Source organism: Phalacrocorax aristotelis, chromosome 6 (genome assembly GCF_949628215.1).
Source record: "Phalacrocorax aristotelis chromosome 6, bGulAri2.1, whole genome shotgun sequence".
In the NCBI taxonomy this organism is placed as follows: domain Eukaryota; kingdom Metazoa; phylum Chordata; class Aves; order Suliformes; family Phalacrocoracidae; genus Phalacrocorax; species Phalacrocorax aristotelis.
Window position 1 is genome coordinate 53,664,323 of NC_134281.1, and position 12,862 is coordinate 53,677,184.

Here is a 12,862-nt window from a genome sequence, read left to right on the forward strand (position 1 = left end):
CCTAAGGTGACCGAGCAAGAATGTTTCATACAGAAATTATATTATCTTTTATTTTGGATTTTTGGTGTGTGGTGTTGTTTTTTAGTGGGTGGGGGGTTTTTGTTTGGTGTTTGTTTGTTTGTTTGGGGTTTTTTTTGTAAGGTCAAAAATATATGAGAACCTGAGGAAGACCTTGTGAAACTGGACAAAGGTCACATGTGGGGCTGAAGCTAAGGTTTCCCAAGATGTCTGGATTAGGATTCACTACAGAGCATTCATGCCTGTGAACTAATCGATTGGCAGAGTTGAACTAAAGAAAAAGCATCAGTTAGACCAAGTTTCACAATATATGTCCTTTTGTTTTGGTTTGGTGTGGTTTTTTTAAATTTGTTTGTTTGGGGGTTTTTTTTGTTGGTTTGTGGGTTGTTCCCCCCTGCCCCCAGCACTCACTGCATTATAAGTCTCTTCCCAGGGCCAGTAGTCCTTCCAAATTGTGTAAATTATACCATGTTCTTTTTTCTTGTGTTTTAAATACCTGAGTTATTGTGTACCTTTTGGCTTGGGGAAAGAATGAGAAAAGAGAACATTCAAAGGAGGATTCGGGAAATAGCTTGAAGAAAATGAAGCATGTGAATAATATTAACACAAAAGAGTTGTGTGGACCTTTTGACCTTTTTGAATATGTCTTCTGTGCACTATTTTCTGAGATTAGTTGACATATTTACAGACCTTGTCAAAGAGAAAAAGAAAGGATGAAAGTGGTGGGAGGGGGAAGACAGCTCACTGGTCCCTACTGTAAAAAATATCATCCAATCCCTGTGTGGTTACTTTTTCTGGTCTCACTTCACAGAAATATTTCACAGAAAAAGACAATTTCTCCTTGTGCTTCAAGCTGACTCCTGATCCCTCACATCAGATTTACCTAACTGTTTCATCCTGGGAGCAGTGAGATCAGACCTGAGAGTTCGTGTCAGCGGCAGCAGTCTCTCTGCCAGATGCGCCTAAGGGGCAAACAACAAAGTGTTTGCAAGCTTGCAGGGGTTTGTTTTCCACATCTCAAAACCATCTACTCCTGAACAGCTGACAGTAGCAGCTCTACTAAAGTGTCCCACAGAACAATCAATCAGAATTGTAAAATATCCCATAAAACAGCTTTAGTCCCGCTGGTATTGCCCTCTGCCCCAGAATTCAAACCTAATTTGAGGAATGCTTTGAGGAATGAAAATTCAAAAGAGTTTTCAGTGCAAATATATTGAAGACTGATTTATAAATCACAAACAGTTTTGGCTGCCCTGTTTCTATGCCTCACAAGCATCACCCCACCTTACAGAGTCAGGCACTCTGGCTTCAGTGTCTGCATGTTTTATGAGCACGTGCTGCGTTAGGTGGCTGAAGGTAAGGTACGCAGAAGGCAAAGAGCTGAACAGCAAACCAGGGAAGACAAGTGATAGGAAATGATAAAAATAGGCATGATGCTCAGCCATGAGCTAGGATTTTCAGCTGATTGCCGTCTTCTGCAGCTTGGTGCCTAAACCAGACTCCTCATTTGCCACAAAAAAAACCCCAAAATTAATATTTAGGGGTAATGCTTCATTTTTCAAAATTTGCAGTCTCTTGCCTACCTCACAAGGCTGCCTTGATTCCCTGATTTGAAACTGGGAATTGGTGGTAGATCTGCCATTTCTCAGGAGAGTGTCCCAAGTATTGGCTTACTGGGAATTCTGTCTCTCAGAATTTCTCTCCTATTAAAACTGTTCCACTTTGTGTAAACAATTAAATATTAATTAGTCTGGGGGAAAAAGAAAGGGGAAGAGATTGACCCTATAGCCTGGTGGTTAGGGCAATCATGTGGGAAAGTCAGATTCACGTTCTTCTTAATTTAATTATTTATAGCAAATGGAATAGTGTCAGCTGGAGGGAATGAAAGATTTACCTCGGACTGTGCTATAGCCTAATGGTTACAGCAGGCTCTCAGGAGGGTGACAAACTGGACTTAAATCCCTTTGTCAGACTGAGACAGGGAGGGTTATGAACTCAGGTCCACAGAAGCTACTTACTCTAACGATTAAGCTACTGCAGGGTGGGGAGCTCTTCTAGTTTTTTTTCTTTTTTAATAGTGCCTGATGTTTTAGGATTGTTGTTGTGTTACTTTGGCAGATGTTCTGACAGCTAATATAACCAGAGGAATGCTCGAGGTTTGATGTAATTAATGTTGTGGTCTAGAAGGGCTTCTCACCATCAGGAGTTTAGTGATTATGTGGTAGCTTGACCAGTATGTTTTGATTCAGGAACCATGTAAGTGTAGAGAAAAGAATAACCATGCTTGAGGTTAGCTAATGATAGTTTGGCAAGCAGGAAGTTTGCGAAGCAGCGCTTTCCACCCACTCTTGATTTTGTACGTTATGGCAGAAGTGTAAACTCTAACAAATGTAACTTAGAAATTTGTGCAGTTAGGGAACTTAAATGCTTCCAGATGAGGAAGAGGCAAAAAAGGCCTATAAAGATCTGTACTTTGGTCGTGGTCACTAAAATTACAATAATACATTAAACCCCTTGTGAATATAGAATTTGAAAAGGTTTTAACTTCCTCCTTGTACCAAAAAGCATCCTAGGTTTCTGTGTCATGAGCCTGAAATCTGCAGCACCAGGAAGATTTTTAAAAGTACCACCAGAAAGTAATGCTGGCTGCGGTGGTTTTAGTAGTATTTTAGGAGCAAATTTTCTTACGCTTCTACTTAATCAGCTCTAACATTGCATTTTGCATCAAGTATAATTATTACATTATAGGTCCTACTTCTTAGAAAGCTATAGCTGATCCTTAGGAACTAGTCTCCATTTAAATTTGTCTAAGAGAATAATGCTATATGACTGTAAGCTCTGCTGACTTTTGAATGCCAAAGTACTCCCTCCTCCCAAAAAATCCTCCATTCTGCTTATTTTTAGCGGTCACTGCTTCATTCCATTTCTCAACACACAAGATTGTATTATCGGGTCACCTAACATTGTTGTAGTAATTCATAACCCCAAGTATTTGGGACCTTCACTCATATGACAACAGCCCTATTTATCTATTTGTTTATTTTTTTATGAAACTGACATGAGAATATTTATGCATCAAGTATTACGAGAAGAATAACAGTAAGCTATACTGGCACTCAGATCCTTCAGGAAATGGGTGTCCTTGAGATGGTCAGCTATTCCTCCGACTTCCAAAAACCTCTTCAAGCTGATTCATTCACTATCCGTGACTCTACTCACAGTATTTTGTGTTTATGTAACTCACATAACCTGTAGGGTAATCAAAGGACAGTTGGATTATTTTTTTTTAAATTAAAAAAAAAAGGGATGGGGGTAGAGCCTATTAGGCCTACTTTGTACACTGAAAATTGATGGTGTTCCTTGGCCCAACACTCTTAACAATTTCCAACTTTAACTGTGGTGTGTCATTCTGAAGATGAAAGTCATAAGGAGAACAATGAAGTGCATCATTACCATAGCCAATATTATTACACCACCACTAAATATCACAGTATAAATCTACTTTGCTGACATTTTAAGCTCATAATCTTGTATTCCACCTCAAATTCCATACTTTCACTTCATGCCCGTTTATAGCAAAACAAATATATCCTGGTTGTATACCATGTTAGAAACTCTTGGAAATAAAACACAGCAGAATAAGCTGAGCTTAGTTTATGAGGTTTAGATTTGTAATGGGTTAATTTCCACATTTAAAAACAAAAACAATCATACACACACCCCAAACAAACAAAAAACGAACCCAAAACCATTGGGTAACATTGAGTTATAAAGAAGTAAACGAAGATGTTTTGCTGTACGTTTGGAGAGAAATGACTGCAGATTCTTCCTTTGCCAAGGATTTTGCATGGTGCAAACAGACCTGGACCAGAGAATGATATGGTTTAAAGGAGATCGTAATAGCAGATGTGATATCCTTGGGAGAGCGTATTCCAACTGCAATAGATTCAGGCAAGGTTGCTGGGAGTCCCCAGCATAGAATAAGGAATTTCCAAGAGTAGAAATAAATTGAAATATTACCTGTGCTTCTTTGGAAATCAAAACAATGCTTTCTGGATACTAGTGCTTGCAATGTCTTCTAGTGGCTTCTACTTCATTAGAATCTAGCCTAATCAAATTAGAGTAGATCAAATATACTTAGATATTTTATTATTATTATTCTGACTTTACCTATATTGTAAATTATTTTGTATGTTTGAATTAAAAACTCACTGGAGATAAGATTTTCTGACAAGTGAAAGTTAGACAAAAAGAAAAGTCAGCTGGTGTTTTTAGGTGATCATTAGGCTACCCTAGGGACAGATACTTTCTTATCTTTGTTAGGGGGATACGGGAGATATTGTATTAACCTAGGCTTTTAAAAGTAAAGGCTAAACTAGAGAACTGAAAAGGGATTCTTCTTTGGCCAAAGACAAAATATATATTGAATGTCAAACACCTGCATATCAAAAGTTCTTAGAATGTTGTCTTCACAGGGAAGAAATGAACTGCTGACATTAAGACTATAAGTGCACAAGCTCACAAATCCCACCTGAGCAAAACATAGTATTCTACTTTGTACTTCTATAGCATATTCCCATCCAGGATTGCAGAATGTTTTATAAACTTTAATGGTGGAAAAAAGACAGGAATGTATGTAAAGTGAAATCAAACATTTTTAGTTTGTCTGTATCCCGTCCACTAGAAAATCAGCGGCAGAGAAACCAATGAACAGAGATCCTTGAATGGCAATTTCCTGTCAACACAGGGAATGATAAATGTCAGATATTGTCCACCCTGCACTCCCCCTTTGCTTATGCAAGGAGTAGTCATACTGGAGACAAACTAATGGTCTGATCCAAAATGCATTCAAAGCAGTCAATCTCCATTTTACTGGCGTGCACTTTGGATCAGGCAGTGACAAGTGCACAGCTATTTTGCAGCAAATCTTCTAGAGCAGGATCAGTGGATCATTCATTTTTTCAAAGCAAATAGGAATTGATGTTCCTTTATCATATCTATTCTGTGTTATTTTTTCTATATGGACATGTATTTCTCCCCCAAGATTTCAGCCTCAGACCCAAACTTTAGGAAGCTGATAGAAAGAGAATATGATATAAAGTTTAGTGTGCTTCCTGGGAAGCAAAATAGTCAAAATAATATTTTATATATGTAATCCTGAGACAAATAAATAATTGTTATTGATAATTACTGACTTCTACAGACAGTATAGGAAAGTGAATAGAATTACTATCTCCATGCTAGTAACTGCTTATTTGGCAGAAGGGTTCTATCAGGAATGAGAACGTAGCCATCACTTGAAGTAGCACACAGTGAATTGTGCAAGTCTTGCAAAAGGGTTGGAATCCCCTGTTCTCCTCTATAGTCTCAATCTTTTGCTTACATTTCTGAGGTTATCTATAGCGTCATGGTCTGTTCTCACAGCAGTGACTTGATATAACGGCCATGTTGCACAATCAATGATGCAAGTACCTAAGCACGTGTGTCCCGCTGAAGCCACTTGTTGCTGAGTTTCTAAGAGAAAAGCAAGGGAGAATAAATAAGAAGAAAAGCTCTGATTCAAAATCAAGTAACTGGTAATTTGCTGAAGTAATAAAAGGGGAAATACGGTCATCTGAAAGGTAAATAGGTTTAAGAGCATTATGCTCAAGTGTAATTACCGCCTGACCTTGCATGGGCCAAGGAAGGGGGTGTCAGCCCCATCTAGAGCATCCTCAGATTTCTAGATGTTTGTACTCCTAGACATACCTGCAACCCCAGCTAAGCCTCACAGCAAGATTCAGTGATTCATATCTGATGGTCTCCTCTGTTGAGAAGAACATGAGTCTTCTCCAGCGTTCTTAGCTGCAGTCTTGCCAGATTAGATTTCATCCAAGTGGAAGGGATGTGGTGTTCAGCAATTGTCCTAGATCCACGTGATTGTACATGTGTGTTAATAGCAGTAAAATAAGCTTTTTGCAACCAACCCTTGTTAATGCATCAGTAGTAATTAATATATTTGGAACTAAAGGAAAGTAACAAAAATTTATAATGTATATATAGTGACTTGTAAGAGGAGATGTATTGAGACTGTGGTAAAACATTTATCTACAGAAAAGTGAAAAATCAATCAAGTTATTTTAGAAGTAAAGATTTTTTTTTCAAGGTTATTAAGATATATGTAAGCAATCTAACTATTATTAATAATACATTATAACAATATATAGTGCTGTGTTTATGGTTCTAGCTGGTGAAATATAAACTGGTGTGCAAAACTTTGGCTGAATTGAGATATTCAGTTCCAAAACAGAAAAAGTTGTGGGTTTTTATTTCACTTTGAATACCTACTGGTACTTTACCAACCTCCCATGCCTTTCAGCTGGGTCATATACTAAGGCAGACAGTAAATTCCTGTCTTCTCTATATGCATACTTGTCTATAGCATAGGAACATCAGCTCTCTTGATCTACCTCTATTATATCTCTGATCGATGAAATACCCACAGCAGTAGAAAATACTATGCAGAGCTTACCTGCATGTGTATTTTCAGAGCAGTATGACAAAAATATGTATCTTATGCGCCTGAAAAAAACCTGTGCTATTCACGAGGGGACAACACATGACACTGGATATGTTTTCAGAACAAAAATGTTGCCTGGCGTTCAATACCAGACCTCTTAATTTGGAAAACTCAAGGAGAGCCTCTCTGAAGTCTCTTCTCTGAAACAGTTTATTTGGTCTTTCCTACATGAGTAAAGGGACTCATAACTACTGGTACGGCCTCATAAATACGTGGCTTTAGCTTCACTATAACCGATTCTTTCCTATTCTCCACATAACATTTCTCCACAGAAAGATAGTTTATTTGTCATGGAGTATGGTGAACTGACCTTCTTATAAACCTGCCTAATAATTCAGTGTTAGCGTAGGGTTTGTTAACCTCTGCAACCATGAGTAGGAGCATGTATGTACATTGTAAGGATAATATAGAAATAATGGGGTTTTATTGGTAGCACAAAGAATCAGGAAAGCTAGCAAATCTGCCAGTATATATAGAGAGTATATATATCTCTCTATATACAATGCCAGTATTGGTTGACATCCTTTAATCTTTTAATGTTAGAACAAAAATAATAAAAAAGACATTACTGTTTCTCCCTGTGGCTTTTCTGTAGAGTTGACTTTTGTCATGTCACTTTTGCATGCGACCTGAAAATGGCATTGGATTCACATCTGTGCCTGCCTTATTGAAATGGAGAACTTAAATTCACGCACCATCCAAACAACTTACAATTTTTTTAGTGTACATAATACTGCTTTAAGTTTAACTTGTATTGTGGTAAGCGTTATCCTTTTTGGGAGAGAGCATTTAGTAGTTCCGGCTCAAAGTTTCTGTGGGCTGTGTTTACTGTTCTTTGTTTTTCATACTATTCAACCATGTTATTTTCTGGTCTGGTCATAAAACAGATTATTTTCAGGTCACTGAAGGTAACTGAGATGCCCTGAAACAGAACTAAAGTGTGCTAGACCTTTGCTCAATTAAGAGGCTTCTGACCTCAAGGGCCTACGGACTTCCATGCACAAAATTACCTGCTGGGACAGGAAAGTCATCAGCTTCCTCAGCTTCCCAGGACAACGTGGTGAACCTCTCACTGCTGACTCTTGAATCAAGTGCTAACTTTGAGGTCCAGGAGGCTACTATTGACATGGACGAAAAATACCGTCACTGACATCCTACAGAGGAAAAGGGTGTGCACACTGAAATGAATTTCAGATGTACAGATAACCTGCCAAGGATCTCTGAGAAAGCAAGTTAAGATAGGTATTATCACTTTCACCCATAGCAGTCAGAAGAAAATATTTTCTAACACCATGGAAATGTTGAAAAATGAAGTTGAATGTCCTGTCCCATCCCGTCCCGTGTCCCATCCCCCCTCCCCAACTCCCCCATCTTACTTAGGTAAATCTCAACTGGGCATAAGCCAACATAACTCTGTGCCCTGTATTCCGGTCACTTAAAATCTGCAAAGAATTTGCTGGGTGAGATCAATGCAGAACCTAAACATAGCAAAGATCAGCTTGACTTGGATATTGATTTGACATAAAACTTCAATTGATTTGACATAAAACTTCACATTTGACATTCCTTTTTCATGATCTGTCCAGTTTTAAAATTCAGCACTTCAATTCCGTTTAAACTTTGGTTAGAACTTTCTTTTTAAAGCTGTTTGTATTTCTCTCTATCCTATAATAGCTAATATATTACTTTATTTGGTTGCTTCTGCAGTATTTGTGTATATCATGTATATTAGCAGAATAATCTCATGGCTGGAGAAATTTAAGATTTGCTACTGGAAATACTTTTGTACATTCACTTTTTATGGCAATCTTAATTTGGTTTCACATTGAACATGCATTTCTTGCTTATTAAAATTATGAAAACTAATTGGCTTGATGCACAATGGGCAAAAAATTAAAAATTAACATGATGGCCAAGCAGCAGGAATGTAGCAATAGGAACTCAGGGAAGACTGGTGCCCAGAAGAGTAGTTTCATCTATTGTACCTTACTGGGAAAACAGTAGTGAAGAGCATGTCCCCAGCTGATGTTAGCAAGTCTTGTTTGTCTTCTACTAGTCAGACGCCCTTAATGAGCACAAAGCAATGAGTAAAACTCATGTGGCTGTGCGCTCACCTTGTATGTTTTGTTGGCAGCGTTGGATGCTGGATGGGAATTTGTAGGAAGGAGACTTCATGCATGTAGAGGGCAGTGTTACAAGTTGAGATAGTGTTTTGTCTACTATTGTAGTCATCAATAGCAGGTGTCACATTACACTAAGTCATGACCATACCCTGTGCTGTATCTCTATCACTTCTGTGGCTATTTCAAGAAGAGTGGCTGGGAAGAAACAGCTTTTTGGAGAGAAACATTGATAGTAAGCGTTTTTTCAGAAGTTTCACTTTGGACTGACTCTTTCTTTAAATTGCTATTTGGACTGATCATCCTTAGCAGTTAAAAAGTATTAGCTGAGCTCTCAGAACACATCTTCCCATTGTGTCTCATCTAAACTGGATGCAGTTTATATGCTTCAGGGCCACTGAGGTGTGAACCAATCACGGCAAGTTGAGGCAGCTGGAAAATTTGTTTTGAGACTCCAAAAGAAAATGCTAATTTAGGCACATCCCATCAGGGTTGACCGATCTTAACTGCACTCTTTCTGTGCAGTTCAGTAAGGACTAACTTGATGGAGAAACCCAAATTTCCCCTCCTTTTTCACTCTTCTTTTATATCTATGAAGAGGAAGCCTTCTCTCTTGCCTTCTCTTTAAGACTGCAGTTAGAGTCTTGGTTTAAGTACATTTTCTAGTGAATAATTTCTGCATTAGTTGTTTTCTTTTCATAAGTCCATTGGGAAGCAGTATGCTTAAGGAAACATACAGCTAAGGCTGCCGACTTGTTGATTTCTAGCTCTCCAGTTGCTTTGAAATATCATCAAATGATGAGGCAGACAGATCTGTATCCAGGAGGCCCACAACTTCCCTCTCTCACATGTCCTATTTCAGTTCGCAGCAAGTCACCAGAACTCAACCAGAGTTGTTCTTTCCTAGACTGAACAAAAAAATGGGTCTCTTAACAGAGAAATAATCTCAAAATCTCTGCCAGTTTGTCCTAAATGTAGGTGTTCACTAGTGAGCAAAATTTTTATTTGTATCTATACTATCATTCTGCAGTAACTTTACTGAATACAGTTAGTTCGCCTGAAATAACACCAAGACCACCGCTTTGTTCAGTTTTCAAGTACATCGATGATGTAAAGCTCTAAGTACTAAGACTGATTTAGTGAAAAATAATTTAAATTTCTTTTTACAATAAATTTGTATAATTGTTTTAAATATTAACAAGTGCAATAAGTAATGTTTCATTAATGTAATGTTTTTTAATATCACAAAGTTGATTTTGGTCTGAAGGGAGCAATGATACTGAAATTATGGTTGTTACTCTACTTAAAAATCTGTGATTGAATTTCTCTCGCTAGGCTTATGCAGTGACAGATGTTTACATTTACTGTTGAAGTACAATGAATGAAATTCAGAAATTAAGCTTTTAATGTTATTGTCAATATCTTAGATGTTATTTAAGTTATAAATGAGAAACTTTCAGACAATATGAGCAAAACCATTCTCATTCTGCTTAGGAAAAACATTCACTTCTATTGTTACTCTATATCAGCTTTTTAAAAGAAATACAGCACAAAATAGTTGATCACCATCATTAAGTGGTTCACTGAAGCACACTGTTTTAACTGTCTGATGCAATTGAAGTACTGAAAGAAAGGGGAAAGAAAAAAACAGTCAGATTGCTTCATACTTGGTTTAAAATTATATCACAGTCAAAATTCATGAATTCTGTCTGTTTCTGGATTCCTTTGCAAATTTTCCCACTAGGAATAAGGTGTTCCCCAAAGGATAGGTATATTTATTCCCTTTTGTCTGAAAATCTTGTGATATCTATTGTAAACATTACCTGCACAGCTTCTCAGAAAGACAGGTCTTTGACATTACAGGTCACTATCGTAGTTGGCATGACATTGGATCAAATTTCAAACCTAAACACAGGTTTGGAAACCATTGTAGAAATGGCCATGATAAAATTGCTTTGAAGTACATTGGTTTCAAATTTAATATTTACCATTAGTAAAATTTTAAAATAAAAAGCAAAATTTGTGTGTGATGATTTGCATCTCTCTGTGTGAGATTACATCAGAGTTTTTGATTTCTCTTATAGCACTAGAGTTCTACATCACTTGTGAGATAAACAATGCAAGAATACAGCTTCATTTTCTAAAACATCTAAGCATAAGCCATATAATTTAAAAAAAGTGACAAAACCCCAACAAAACCAAGACCCATACAGTCAAGTAATTTTCAAATATATCAGGATACTAGGTCTCTTTGAGTTAGCATGAGGATAAGACAAAATACATAGGAAGAGTTAAATCTCAGCTAAACTGTGGCCCTATTTTTAACAAATAAAATGGAAAAGACTTCTCTTGAATTTGGATGTCAGAAGACCAGTCAAGAAAATAGAAGAAGCATTTTCTATCATGCAAATCTTCCCAGCAAGCAAATTAACTCAACTACCTAGTATACACAGTTTTTGTTCATAGAAAGGAATTTGCACATTAAAAGCAAAAGTTTGCCAAATGTTTCTGTGAACAACTCAAAAACAATATTATCAATCATTCCTAACTTGCAGGAACACTTCAAACCTTGGGATTTTGCCCTGCCAAAGAAATTTTTCACAAAGATGTATTCAGTGATTTAGGGAACTTGCAGTTCCTTTAGCTGTTCTGCTCTTACATTCCCAGGCTTGTCAGTCTGCCACCTTCCAGAAATTACATTTGTGAATTTAAAAACAAGAGCAATTCTTGCTCATTTCTTTTGCTGTCTGGGATGCTATTATTAATTCCAGATATTATGCTGATTATTTGCATTACAGTAGTCAAAACAATGATGAGGTATTTCCCTTCAAAGATTGAATCTCATTCAAAACAAATTTAACCCTTATGTTTTGAAGCATTTACACAGACTTTTAACTATTGGAATTTCATCCCTGGTAATGTTTTAAACAGTTACATTCCAATGCAACTGCGTAACCTGGAAATTCCAGCACAACTGAATAATCTGTTATCTGCTGAAAATAGCTTAATTTTAATATGCTGCAGTTGACTTAAAGGTTAAGCGACCTCTTAAAAGAATGTGAACTTGTGAATTAGGGAGTTCTTATACTCTCAGGTGGCATTTTATTCACCACAAGAAGTAACTGCTAATGAGCTCCCTAGCTAGAAAAAGCTAGATGTAAAATATGTAAAACTTGAAATGTCTAGTGTTTCTGGGAGGGAAAAAAAGAACAACACCAAACCTCTGTGAGCTTGACTTATTAGGTAAATTATAATAGATCAAAGAAGAAAAGGGTAAAACCAGGTGTCAAAAGCTGAGAATGACCAGCCAATTTATTTTTCTAATGTTATTTCATGGTCTACTCTTATTAAAGCATTTGGTTAATACAATTTGCAAATAAAAGATTACTTCATCTAAAAAATGTGTTGAATTAACACATAAAAACCTCAGTATGATGGCTCAATATGCCAAAGAACAGGTTTATTGTGTAGGAACCAATTTAATTCTTTTTTGCTGTTCAAATCAAGCTTAAGCAAGATGAAGAGTCCTGATTTGGAGTATTTAGGCTAAAAAAAATGATCTTTCCTTTGAGCGTTTGTCCCTGAGAGAAGGGGAAAGGGGATTCTAGTAAGAACTGCAGAATGTGCTCCAGCACACCGCACTGGAAATCTAAATCAGTGACAAGTGCAAGAAAAAACCTCAAAGGACAAACTGCTTGTAGGAAGAGTGAGGTCTCACCCCCTTGAGCATAGTAAGCACTGCTACTCTGAACACTAAAGAAATAATTATTTTGAGTTCTTAATTCTTCAAAGCACTAAAGGAAGTATATAATCTCAAACCTGTTTTATAAAGTATCCAGGCATGTGCAGAGCTTCTGTTTAAGCAGTTGGCTGTAAAGCATCAAAGGAAAGTCTGTGCTTAAACAGACAAATCAGAAAGGAAAATAATAGAAATGTAGGTCTATATTTAAATGTTTACATTTCTGGGTGTTTAAAAATATCTATACTAAATTAATTATAATATTAATATTTTAGTTAATTGTAGATCTGTGATATGAAAAGAAGCAAATGTTCAAACTATAATGTACCAAGTACAGTCAGGACCACCTCCAAAAAGAGATGTAGATGCATTAAAATGGGATTTCAGTGCAGCACAGACATCCAGAATGAAGGAGGAGGCACCAGA